This window comes from Vombatus ursinus, unplaced genomic scaffold (assembly GCF_900497805.2).
Source record: "Vombatus ursinus unplaced genomic scaffold, bare-nosed wombat genome assembly UNPS02014793.1, whole genome shotgun sequence".
Taxonomy (NCBI): domain Eukaryota; kingdom Metazoa; phylum Chordata; class Mammalia; order Diprotodontia; family Vombatidae; genus Vombatus; species Vombatus ursinus.
Genome location: NW_020954571.1, coordinates 856,643 through 869,244, shown reverse-complemented (window position 1 = coordinate 869,244; position 12,602 = coordinate 856,643). Strand labels below are relative to the sequence as shown.

Here is a 12,602-nt window from a genome sequence, read left to right as displayed (position 1 = left end):
ATGTGTAGCTTTTATTTGGCCCAAAGGATTCTTACTACATTATCCGTATTTCCTTTAATTTGTGGGATTTCTAGTAAATGGGCTTAAAAATAGGTCTGGGCGAGATGCCAGGGTACATACGGACAGCAGAAAAAGCCCTGCATTTCCCCAGAGCAGTTTGCTTTCACTTGGCCTTAAATGCAGATTATATTAACCAGAGTTGGGCTACAGGGAGCAAGCCCACCTGGTCTCTGCAGACCCCAGGAGGGAAGTGTGATTCCAGGTCAGTTCTCCCTGACAGCTCCTAAAGTTAGAGAGAGGACGAGCAGCTGCCAGAAACTTGCTTCTGTTTTGGATAAAACAGAACCAATTTTGAATCTTTGCTGCAATGAGAAGGGGGTGGGGGGAGGATGGTAAGAGTGGTGGGAAGAAGAGGAAAGCAAATGGAGGAGGCTGTGGGCTGAACAATGTGCAGTTAGTCCTTGTGGTCACCCGGCTGATGAGGTCTGGGAGTCTGGAATTGCTGCTTGAGGAGGAAAGCTGGGGAGAGGAATGCAGTGAAATGCCGATTATTGCTCTGTCTCTGTGGCCAAGCTGCAGGCTGGCTCAGCCCACTGCATGAGCTCTCCCTGTTGATCTAGCCAGAAGGCATCACCACTGCTGTCCTTCTAGTGATAACTTAGCTTTACTTGTGCTTAGTTTTATTCTGTGGAACCCTGGCAAAGTTGAGGAGTCCAGAAAAGGATGTGATAAACACATGGGGTTAGGGGGCCAATAAGTGAATGAGTGATTATAAGAAGAAAATGGTCCAAAGTCGATCCTGATAGCAAGCCTGATTTTTGTCTGTCATGCCAGTGGGAACACACAGCTTCCACTGGATCAGAAAGAAAGAATTTGCTGACATTTTGAGGTTTCCCCAGATCTAAGATGCTCAGCAAATCTGAGCTTGACATAGGGCATTTTGGTCATTTTCTTATTTCCCGAATGGCCTCCTCTTCACTCCATTTGGCAGGATGGCCATGTTAGCCATGACTGTTGGCAAACCTAACCCCCATCCCCATCCCTTCTTATGCTCTAAAAAAGCGTGGTGGTGGCGGCCAACTTTGTGTCAGAAGGGAAAAATGTTATTCATGTTGAGGTCAAACTCTGACCAGCCTACAGATCAGGGCTGTGGAATGAGGGCAGAAAGTTCATGGTGGATGTTTCATTGGTGAATGGATCTAATGTAGCAGCCTGTAACATAGGAGGAGTCCTCTGTTCTGCCTCTCCCTCAAAAAAAAAATAGTGTGCTTCATGTATAACCTATATTAAATTGCTAACCGTCTCACAGAGCAGGGAGGTGAGGAAGGGAGGGAGGAAATTCGGAATTTAAAATTTTTAAAAATGTCTAAGATTATCTTTACACGTAATTGGGGAAAACAAAATATTATTTTAAAAAATAATGTGCTAGAAATAAAAAATAATGTAGCAGTGTAGCAGGGGTCTCTTCAATGAGATAGGATATTGATTAGACAGTAGTCCTTTCTAACTTGAAAGTTGTGAACCTTTAGAATGTTATGAAAATTCCCTTGTTCAGGTTCCAGGAGTTCTTCAATGAAGCAAGTAATACAGAGTAACATACTCTCATTTTATCACTGTGTAGTTAGACAGATGGTACAAGAAGGCCTTTCATTCTTTTAGCAAACATTGAGTGTTTCCTGTGTGCATTATCTGGCACATAGTCTGCGCTTAATAAATGCTTCATCCTTTCTTCTTCCCCCCAGTATACTAGAAGGTAGAGATACAGAGACAAAAATGAAAACAAAACTTGTTCTCAGAGAGCCGAGTGCTGCAACCTGTACACAAATAAGTAACTTAAAAGTACTTTGTGGAAAGGGTTAGCACTAATAACCAGGTGGTCATAGGAAAGGCTTCCTTACCTTTAGCTGGTGGCATTTGAGCTGAGGGTTGAAGGAATCCAGGGTTCTGAGAGGTGGAGGTCATGAAGGAATGAATTCTAGGCCCAAGAGACAACCTATATGAAGGCCCAGATATGGGGAGATGGCTGAAGGAGGCCATTTTTTTTGGCATATAGACTGCATGTGAATGTGAAATGAGTCTGGGAAAGTAGGCTCAAGGTTGTAGAAGGCTTGAATTGAATGCCACACTGAGGACTTTGTTTTATCCTAGAGAGGATAGGATCCACCGTCGTTGAGAAGTGGACACCCCCTCCCCCCACTGGAACAATTCCAATGATAAAAGAATTTGCTATTTTGTGGGAGAGCCCCGTTGTATTGGTGCAGTCCTATGCTTTGTTAGGAAGTTTTATGTTCCCACCCAGTGGTCCTAGTTTTGCCCTCTCAAACCACATAGAACCATCTGCAGTAGCATGAGCAGTGGCATTTTTATAATGCCTTGTTTACAAAGCACTTTGAAAATAGTGTCTCATTTTATCTTTACCATCCTGAGAAGTAAGTGCTATTATTATCCTCATTTTGCAGAGGAAGAAACTGAGGCAAACAGGTTAAGTGACTTGTGACCAGGGCCACACAGCTATTAAATGTCTGAGATCACATTTGAACTCAGGTCTTTTGACTCCAAATCCTTCAATTTGTCTACCACTACCTTTCATTCTATCCTCCTGTCTCTACTTACTCTTGTCCCCGTCATTTTAAAAAATATTTTATTTTTTTCTTAATTACATGCAAATAACAATTTTTAACATTCATTTTTTAAAAAATTTTGAGTTCAAAATTCTCCCTCCCTTTCCTCATCCCCCTTCCCTGAGTTGGTAAGCAGTTTGATATAAGTTATACATGTGCAATCTTGCATAACACATTTCCTTATTAGTCATGTTGTGAAAGAAGACACAGACCACCAAAAAAAAACCAAACCATAAAAAGATAAAGTGAAAACAATTATGCTTCAATCTATATTCAGACTCCCATCAGTTCTTTTTCTGCATGTGGAATCATGACTCCTTTGGAATTGTCTTGGATCATTGTATTGCTGAGAATAGCCAAGTCATTCACAGTTAATCATTGTACAGTATTGCTATTACTGTGTACAGTGTTCTGCTGGTTCTGTTGATCAGTTCATACAAGTCTTTCCAGGTTTTTCTGAAGTCTGCCTGTTCATCATTTCTTATAGCACAATAGTAATGACATTCATATACCACAACTTGTTGAGCCATTCTCCAATTGATGAGAATCCTCCCAAATTCCAGTTCTTTGCCATCACAAAACTATCTGCTATTAATATTTTTGGTAGAAATAGGTCTCCCCCCCATCCCTCGCCCTTTTTTGGATTTCTTTGTATTCTCTTCATTTTGAAAGAAGGGCTCATCTGTCCCTATGTCTTGTTCTCCAGGTAAACCTCTTTAGTTTCCTGAGTTTCCAATGTAATAGTTGATACTTACCTAGGGCTTTAAAATTTACAAGGCACCAGGTCCACCTGACCTCATTTGATCCTCCCAACCACCCTGTGAGGTAGCAGCTGCTGTGATTGTATTATTGTTCTCATTTTGTAGAAGAACCTGAAGCTTAGAGATGTAAGCTTTGGAAGTGGAATTTGAACTCGGATATCTTAATTCCAGTCCAGTGTTCTTCCTAATCCACCAAGATATTTCTCTGTTCCTCATTACTGCTTAGTTCATCATCACTAGTAACAGAACTGAGACTGAAATCTGTGTCTCTTGGTTCAAGTCATTAGACCCTCTGAAACCTATATGCACAGAATTTCCTCCTCAGTAGTGCCAAGGTCCTTGGCAGTGGGGTAAACAGTCATATTATTTAAATTCAAGCCATCCTTGGTTTGCAGGTGCCCTTGCCAACTCAAGGGAAAGGGAATAAGCATGTACATAGCACCTACTATGTGCCAGGTATTGTGCTAAGAACTTTATAAATTTTATTTAATCCTCACACTAATCCGAGGAGGTAGGTACTGTTATCTCCATTTTACAGTTGAAGAAACTGAGGCAAACAGGTTCAATGGCTTGCCTGGGGTTACACAGTGAGTATCTGAGGCTAGATTTGAACTCAGGTTTTCCTGACTCCAAAAAGTCATTGTACTAGCATTGTGGGAGGTGGTGGGGAATGACTCCAAGATACCCCCAGCAAAGCAAGTAAGAGGACTACAGAAAGCTTGAAACAGCTCAAATAGCTGGTCAAATAGGCATTGCCCAGTGGTTAAATGAATTTGGTTTTGATGTTGTGGGTGTTTTCTGGTGTGCAACCTGAAACTTTCATGCTGGAGAAGAGACTTATTATTTATTTAAAATCTCAGAGACTTAAAAAAAAACACACACAAACAACAATCTCTAAGTGCCTCTGAGTAGCACACAAAATAACGTGGTTATTAAAATCCCCACAACCACCTTTTGTGGTTGGTAGGAAAGTTGAAGGCTTGCTTTCTATACTAGGGTCCTCTTAAAGATAAAGCTCTGTTTTTGTGTTTGTTTTTTAAAATCATATTTTTTGTAGCATTTGAAGGTAACATTTGTAGAGGAAGGAGAGATAGATTTGTCAGAGGGACCTGGATTTGAAGTTCAGTTTTTTGCTTACTTAACTATGTGACTTTAAACAAGTCACTGACCTTTCTCTTGCCATCAGTTTCCTCTAATATAAAAAGAGGTTTGTTATGTTGGACCAGGGGTTTTTGTGTCACAGAACCCTTTGACAATCTAGTGAATGAAGTCTATGTACCTCTTTTCAGAATGTTTTTTTAAATGCATAAAATAAAACTATTAAAAACCAAATTTATCAAAATGCAGTTATAAATTTTTTTGAAGTTTACCAAGTCAAGGTTAAGATTCTCTGGCTTAGTTGGTCTCTGTCTTAAAATCCAGGGTGCTAAGCTCCTTTGTTTTCCTCTCTCACAGAATAAAATATCTGAGCTGAAAGTCTCATTAGAAATCATTCATTTTACAGATGGGGAAATCCAGGCCCAAAGGGGAAAGTGACCTACTCAACTCGGAGCATTGATAACAGTGCCAGGGATATAAGCATGATTCAGTATCCTGTATTATTTAAACTGTTTCAATACTTCAACTATTTCAATTTAATGCATAGGAATATATTACTATTTGCAAAACATCTCAGGCACACTCATTTCACAATGACAATGTAAGAAATAGGCCAGGTCATTTTCAGCAATAACTTCAGGTGCATCCAATTTCTCTTCGGGGCAGGTAGGTGGTGTAGTGTGCACTGTGGTCAAACTCAGATGGAAATAGGGCCACTAAACTGGATATAAGGATTCTTGCCTCCTGCATGTCGACTTAGTTTTAAAATGTAATATCATCTGTTTCATTGTATTTCATTTAGTTAAATTTTTCCGAGTTACTTTTAAATCCAATTCAGATAGTAGCTGAGAATGCTGAGGGCCTCATGAGTGCTGGACTTGGAGTCAGGAAAACCTGAGCTCCAATCCTGCTTCTGACAGTTTCCTAGCTGTATTACTCCGTCCAACTCAATCTGTTATGATGGTTCAGTCGTTTCAGTCTTGTCCAACTCTTCATGACTCCATTTGGGGTTTTTGTGGTGAAGGTACTGGAGTGGTTTGCTGTTTCCTTCCCCAGCTCATTTTACAGATGAGGCAACTGAGGCATACAGAGTTAAGTGACTTGTCCATGGTCACACAGCTAGTAAATGTCTGAGACTAGATTTGAACTGAAGTCCTTTTGACTCCAGGCCAGATATGAACTCAGGTCTTTGTGATTCCAGGGCCGGCTCTCTATCCATTGCTCCAATAGCATTTAATGCCTACTCTGTCCCAAGCACTGCTGAGAGTAAGTGCTGCTGGGAATCCACAGAAAGGTAAAAGACAGTCTCTTCTCTTCTCTCAGGGAGCTTAGAGATATTAGGAGAAACCACCTGCAAGCAACTATGTATAAACAAGATATATACAGGATAGATTGTTGGTAATCAACAGAGGGAATACACTAGAATTAACAGGGACTGGGAACGATTTCTTGCAGAAGGTGGAACTTTATGTAATCTCTCAGCGCCTTCATTTGTAAAATGGAAATAATATCACCTGCTGCATGTGGTTGTGGTGAGGATCAACCAAAATAAAATGTTGAATCCTTTAAGATATCATTATTATTGTTATTGATGAGATCAGAAGAGTTGGTACCTTCCCTACAAACAGGGTGTGGGGCAGAAGAGATCTGGTTGAGGGGACCCTTGCCTGGTCTGGATGCAGATCAGCTTTGTGGTTTCTGGAGAATATCCTTTAGAGACCAGAAAGGAAGCAGAGGCTCTTCTGGGGTTCTGGTTCTATGCCCCAAAGTCACATGGGACTAGCTAACTTCTTCAGTTTGCCCTTTTGGTGGCCTTTCCTGTCCACCTTGACAGCTTGACAGCTAGGTGTCTCAGTGGATACAGTGCTGGGCCTGGGGTCAATATGAACTCAGACAATACTAGCTGCGGGACTCAGTTTCTTCATCTGTAAAATGGAAGCTATCATAGCACCTAGCTCCCAGGGTTGTTGTGAGGACCAAATAAAGTAATTATATGAATTATGAAGTAATAGCATGGCACATATTAAGTACTATGTAAATGTTAACCATTATTGCTATTATTATTAATTACCCCATTGAAGTACCTTCATGCTCTGGTTTGAACTGTAAGTAGGATGACATGACAAGATTTTGAATTTCAGTTGAATTCCACAAGCAATTATTAAGTGTTTCTTAGGACACACACACATACACACACACCCACACAGTCCCTTCCCTCAAGAAACTTATGTTCTACCTCAGAGGGAGCAGCCTATATACAATGAACACAACATACATACAACACAAAGTGAAATGGGGGGAGGGGGGAAGCAATAATAATTAATTACCCTCTGGAAGTCTTCCTCCCAGGGGTGCTCTTGAATTGAGCCTTCTTGAAGGCTTTACCCCCAAGCCACTGAAATACTGAGGGAGTGAACTTAACTTGTACTTCTGCTATGTTGAAACCTTACTGAATTTAGCTCAAAGTAGGAAGCTACAAAAGGGTGTACTTCCTTTCCAAACCTGCTCCACCCCACCCTCTAGTGAAGTTGATCTTCCCAGAAGTTGTTTCCTTGACCCAGGTCTTGGGGTGATGGTGGGATCTGTCTCCATCCCCAGTGGGATCCTGGGATCTTCTCCAACCCCTCAATTAAATTGCCCTCCCTCTCAAAGTTGATCCCGATTACCCAGGGCTTTCTGGTTTCCCCCCATACACTATATATTTTCCACATCTATGGCCTTGTTGAAATGCTAAAAATGCTGATTAGTACTGAAGCCCCATGTCCAGTGGATACTAGTTACTATAAGCAAGTCCCTCCTCATATAGAATAGGGATTTTTGCCCCACAGGGTTGTTGTGAGAATCAAATTAAAGAAAATATATATAAAACTTTTCCCATGGGCCACAGTGGGGCTTATTAGATATAAGCTATTGATGTGGGGGCAAAGAGTGCCCTAGGATTAAAAATTATATATATTTAGTGAGGCAATTGGGGTTAAGTGACTTGTCCAGGGTCACACAGCTAGTAAGTGTCAAGTGTTTGGTCTGAGGCTGGATTTGAACACAGGTCCTTCTGACTTCAGGGCGGGTGCTCTATCCACTGTGCCACCTAGCTGCCCCGATTAAAAATAATATTAAAGGTTACTTTCCCAGGCCCCTACGGGGGTTTGAGGCTCATTCTGTAGCCCATCCTGTACCTTGAGATCCTGGAACTTGAAGCTATCATTATCAGGTATTGGGTTTGCTAGAAGAATAGGATTAGAGCTGGGAGGTCATCTAGTCAATGGTAACCTAGTCCGTCATTTTACAGATGAAAAAACTGAAGTCCACGGAGTTTAAGTGGCCTGCCCAATGTCAGACACACAAGTAGTAAGCGTCAACTGTAGGCTTTGAACCCAAATCCTTTGACTCCCAGAAAGCAGTGCTCTTTCCCCTGTGTGAATCGTTTGAGGCTGGTAGTGATTTTCCAATGACTTCATCTTTATAAACAATCTGCTTTGTATTGTTGTCTTTTTGCGAGCCTACCTGAAACTTCAGCAACTGTACTCTTTTCTCATCCACGTCCTCTTCTTCTTCTTGGCTCCTGCAAGTCTACAGGAAATAGGGCTGACATCCCCTCATGCCCTACCCCCTTGCCCTCCAGGCCCCATGCTAAGAGATGACTGCCCTTACGAATAATGTGAGCCCTGTCTATGGATTCAGAACGGGAAGGAAGAAGACTAAACCTCTTCTCCACCACCATGCCCATGCCCTCTATTTTTTAATTCATTTTTCTCAATTAGCTAGCACTTATTGTCTCTTCTTCCCACCTCTCCCCACCCACTCCTAAGAAAAACAAAAACTCTGGTAAGAAATATGCATAGCCCACGAAACCCTTTCCTATTTCTCCTGGCAGTTGTGACTGGTCACTTCTTGCCTCAGCCAGCAGGTGTCAGTGGTGTCCTGAGAGCACCAGGGTGGATGAAGGGTAAGGAAGGAGGGGGCTGGGTTGAGTGGAGATCATATCTCCGTGGCAGCAGCCTTGCAGACTAGGGTGTGCTCTCTGGAGGATCTCAGTCAGCAGCTTGGCCATGGACCACACGGTTGGCTTGGGCTTCCCTCCCTAGCTTGTTGACAGCTCAGCGTGGCCAGCAATCCCCTCGCTCTGTACCTCCTAATCGTGTTCCTTACAGCAAAGGTTAGTGGCCAGTGAGTGACATTAGCAGGGCTTACTGGCGAAGCCAGCACTGTCTTTGCCCCAGCCCAGTTGGGTGCCGAGGGGTCTGGTTCTATGGCCCCAAGCTGCTTTTTCTCCTCCTCTGCTGCACAACCTCTCTGAAACCACATGCATGTGGCTCTGGGGAACATGCTTTGATTCTTCCTCTTACTGTTAACTGGCTTTCTTTTCCCACAAAGCAATTTTCACTGTGCCGGCAGTCGTTTTTAATATTGTCTGTATCTTGGATGTGTTGTGATTTACATTTGATTTTTAAGCATAATTAGAAATGCAAGGAAGGCTTTGTGTCTTACCTCTCTGCTTCAACTATTTATGGCAGGCAATGCAAATGAGGAGAAGTATGAATATTAAAGATTGGAGTATGTTACAAAGTATCACTGTCTTTAATGAGTTCAGTAATAGGTTCAGGACTGTGTAGGCATTTTACAGTGAGTTGGATGGGAAGAGGGAGGTGGTTAGGCCCTTATCTTGTCTCTTTCTAACATTTGGGCCATCGTATCTAGAACCTCCTGAGTCAAGCTGGGTTGTTTTCAAAAGACTTAAAACCCCATCCCTTATACACACCCCTTCCACTCCTCCATGGAGTTAGAAATCTGTGGTGATGGAGCCTTCCTGTAGATTAATCCATTTCTCCTTCAGCAGTGGTTGAAGATGGAGGAAGGAGAGTTTCAGTGACCTTTCAGGAAGCTGGCTAGGAACAATGGAAAGGAAATTAAGTGATAGGGTGAGGAAACACAGAAGAGAATGTATGTCTCCCCACTCCAACCCTAAGACCAATCAAACCAGGAAAAGGCAGATGGAGACACTGAATTTTTTATGCCCCTCTACTTAGCACTTTTAGATTCCTCAGAGCATCATGGGAACCCTGCTTTGGGGAGATCTGGGAAATGTCTGGGGTGATTTGGTGAGAACTGGGGTGGGGATAGAGAAAAGGGGAACGACAACCCTGGTTTTCATACAAAGCAAGCAAAAGGTTTTTAAGTTATTAAACCGTGCTCCAGGGAGGCAGTCTTTAAGCTTAAGTTATTTAAATTACAAATATGGGCGAGAGAGATTGTCAGCTCTATTCAAAACACTGTTTAAATTCTTTTGAAACATTCTAGAACCATTTTGTAGCAGTGAAGAGATTCACACACTCCAAAGGACTTGGCCCTTGGTTTGTGCAAATAGCTTCTCCCCGGGCAGCCAAATTGGGGGATGGGTTTGCTTTTGGTGGGGGACAAGTAGGAACTAGGTCGCTCCTCAGAAGGAAAGACATACTGTGGGGATGGGGGAGGAAGATTGGGGGTGGGGGGCAGCTCCTTTTCCTCTTCCTTTGTTAAGTGAGGCCAATAGCTTATGACATCAAAGGGCTGGGAAACCCACCCAATTCTTTTCCTCTGCCTGCTGGTTTAATTGCTGCTGGTGGTGGCTTTTGTTTGTTGTTTTCCTTCCCCCAATGTGAAAGTCACAATATTGAGATTTAAAATATGCAGGTATGGGCATAGTTATGGTAAACTTTTCACTCACAAAAGCCTGGGCCTCCCATTCAGGTTAGGTGGCTCCCCTCCCCCAAACAAATCTAGGACCTTAAATGCTTGGATTGGCAGTGATTCATTGGATCCCTAATCATGTGATCCATTTGTAAACGAAACAGAGTTGGACAAAAGTCCCAAGTTCATTAATGAATCTAACCCCTACAGGTAGAATTTAGATGAGGACCATATCTCTTTACTATCAGTAGCATGCCAGAGCTGGAAAGGACTTTAGCAATGAACTAGTCTCACCAGCATCTGCCCACACTTACCCTCAAGTGGCATTTTACATGTAAATAGCTGGAGCTCAGAGAGGAAAGTGACTTGCCCAAGGTCAAACAGCCAAGCCAATAGTTAAGTTGGTAGCAGTATATCCTTCTCTCTACCACCCTTCTGTTCCTTTTCTGTCTCCCTCTCATTGGACATGTCAGCATTATTGTGTTTGTCTGCTAAGCCAGCCCTCCAAAGAAAGACTTGTTTATTAGATTCAGGTGAGGAGCCAACCATTCCTTATATTTCAGACAACTAAATATTGGATGTTTGGGGTCACAAGAGGCCTGTAATATGGAGTAGAGCTGTTCAGGAAATTGAAAGTTCATGCTGTGGAAAGGGTTTTCTGGGGTTCCCACCCTGGACTGCTTGTACCCAACTTACCTATCTCCCTGTAATCCTCAAACCACACCATCTACACCCCCCCCCCCTTCCTCATAACAGCTTAATCACAGTAGATAGTGCAGTTCAGTACCTCAAGGATCTGGAATCTGTCCACAATGTTGGGGGAGCCTCGGTGGGCAAAAGTCAGGAAATCGTAAAATTTATTTCCTGTCAGAGCAACATTTTTCCATCATAGAGGGTTTGTGGGTAAAAGGGCCTATTTTCTTCTGGGGCTGTGAAGGAGAGAAGAGGGAGGATGAACTTTTGAGGGTTCTGGTATGTTGTCCCTTTCCATTAAAAAGCATCATCCTTCAGGGCAAATGTTTGAACATGTATAAGATGATGTTATAATTGGTGCCCTTAGAACAGGTTTCTGATGGTCTGATGCCAGCCTGCTGCTAGAGGTTTTTCTAAGCTATTTGTCATCTAGTGTCATCTAGTAGCTGCAAGGTAGTATATACCCAGGTGACCTGGGCCTCAGTCCCAGCTCTAACATCAACAACTTGATATATGACCTTGGACAAGTCCATTCTTGTCTTGAGGCCTGGGTTTCCCCAAATCTCCAACAGGGCTGATCACCCCTGCCTTTTTGCCATCACAGGCTTCTTGTCAGCATCATACAAGATAATAGATGTATAATCGATGAAGAGAAGCATAGAGCAGATTCAAAACTTAAGAGATTATTGTTTTACTTGGCCCAGGAGAACCAGCCTTCAGAATTCAACTCCTGCAAAAGGCTCTTTCTGCTCACCTGGGTCCCTACAGGGAAGCTAGTGTTTCCATAAACAATAAAGCCCCATTGCAGCTGTGACCTCACTTTAGAGAATCTTGATAGTTTCATGCCTAACTGGGTCCTCTGGCCAAACTTTGCATGGCAGCATCTGCTTCTCCCCAGGAGGTGGTACCAAGCTGAGTCCCATCCAAAGAGCATCAGAACAAGTGAGCCACCCTTGAAGGGTTAACTGCGCTACAGCCCGGCTGTCTCTTCACAGGGGGAGCAGGCAGTAGCCAAAAGTAAGAAGTCATTAATTTGAGCCTTCGATGTAAGCAAAGTTCCCTTCTTTTATGCAGCCTGGGTAACTAGACCTCTCAGGCAGTAATTGAAAAGTGAAGGCAATTGAATTACAGGCTGCTGTCCAAACTGAATGCACTTTTTTTTTTTTTTTTACAACTTCCATTGCATCAGAACTAGGCAGTATTCCTGATGCCCTGATGTTCTCATATGTGTTAATGCTGACTCATAGACTAACTTGCACAAGGAGAAAAAAAAAATTCCAGGCATCTCCACCATACTAGGTAATGAGCCGGAGCAGGGAGCAGAGGCTGAGGTTCCGTAAGCTCTTTTAATTGACCTTTTAAGATGTTTCCTTATTTTCGGATGGCTGGGGCCCTGTCATAGTGCTGAAGCTAGGAGAGGGGTATTGGGGTGGGGCATGCTACCTCGAAATTGGGGAAGGGATGGAGGGAAGATGTCTATGCAAAGCCACAGAAGAAACAAAGGTTATAAATTGTATTATCTGGCAGTTGTGTGTTGGGTGGAGGTGGGGTGGGGTAGGTTAGGGCATGTGTTTCTGAATTGTAGAAGGCAGAAAAGAACCCCCCCCCCCTTTAGGCTAGACTGATTTGAAGGACTCTCCTCCCCCCTTCTCCCTTCATTTGACACCCCAAAAGGTGCCTGTGTGTTTTAATGCTTGTGAGTTTGCCTGGGTCCAGAAAGCTCTTATTAGATTCTTAAAATTAAATCCTGCAAAATAATTTA

The 12,602-nt window shown here is 42.8% G+C and overlaps 1 protein-coding gene across 4 annotated transcripts in view; it reads left to right on the top strand.

Annotated features, from left to right (window-relative positions):
• NACC2 (NACC family member 2) overlaps positions 1-12,602 on the top strand; it is a 132,598-nt gene that overhangs the window by 66,243 nt on the left and 53,753 nt on the right. The window contains exon 1 of one of the 4 annotated variants that reach the window (XM_027869405.1): positions 8,594-8,636. The exons of the other annotated variants lie outside the window; for them this stretch is intronic. The gene's annotated coding sequence lies outside the window, so the exon portion shown is untranslated. Of the gene's footprint in view, positions 1-8,593; positions 8,637-12,602 lie in introns of those variants that run through there. 4 annotated transcript variants of the gene reach the window in all.